General features: G+C 64.1%; 1 non-coding gene across 1 annotated transcript; it reads left to right on the top strand.

The window, feature by feature from the left end:
• Positions 1-4: 4 nt before the first annotated feature.
• TRNAG-GCC lies at positions 5-75 on the top strand. The gene has a single exon. It is a non-coding gene; the product is annotated as a tRNA-Gly (tRNA).
• Positions 76-251: the final 176 nt, after the last annotated feature.

Raw genomic sequence — 251 nt, 5'->3', positions numbered from 1 at the left:
GCGGGTGTTGGTGGTTCGTTGGTAGAAGTCCCGCCTGCCACGCGGGAGGCCCGGGTTCGATTCCCGGCCAATGCAGCAGCTGTTGCTTTTGTGCCCTGCTGTCAGGGGGAGACATCTCAGGGGATGCCGAGGAAAGCTCAGGGGTTTTTCGGGCACGCTGCTGGTATGTGCGAGGTGTCCCCCGGGGTGCCACTGCTGGCTGGGAAGAGCCAGAACCCATTGGTGACAACCGGGAGGGCCTGGTGGCACTG

This window comes from Merops nubicus, unplaced genomic scaffold (genome assembly GCF_000691845.1).
Source record: "Merops nubicus isolate BGI_N331 unplaced genomic scaffold, ASM69184v1 scaffold42057, whole genome shotgun sequence".
NCBI lineage: Eukaryota > Metazoa > Chordata > Aves > Coraciiformes > Meropidae > Merops > Merops nubicus.
The sequence above is the reverse complement of the archived record's forward strand: the minus strand, read 5'-3'. Positions and strand labels throughout refer to the sequence as shown.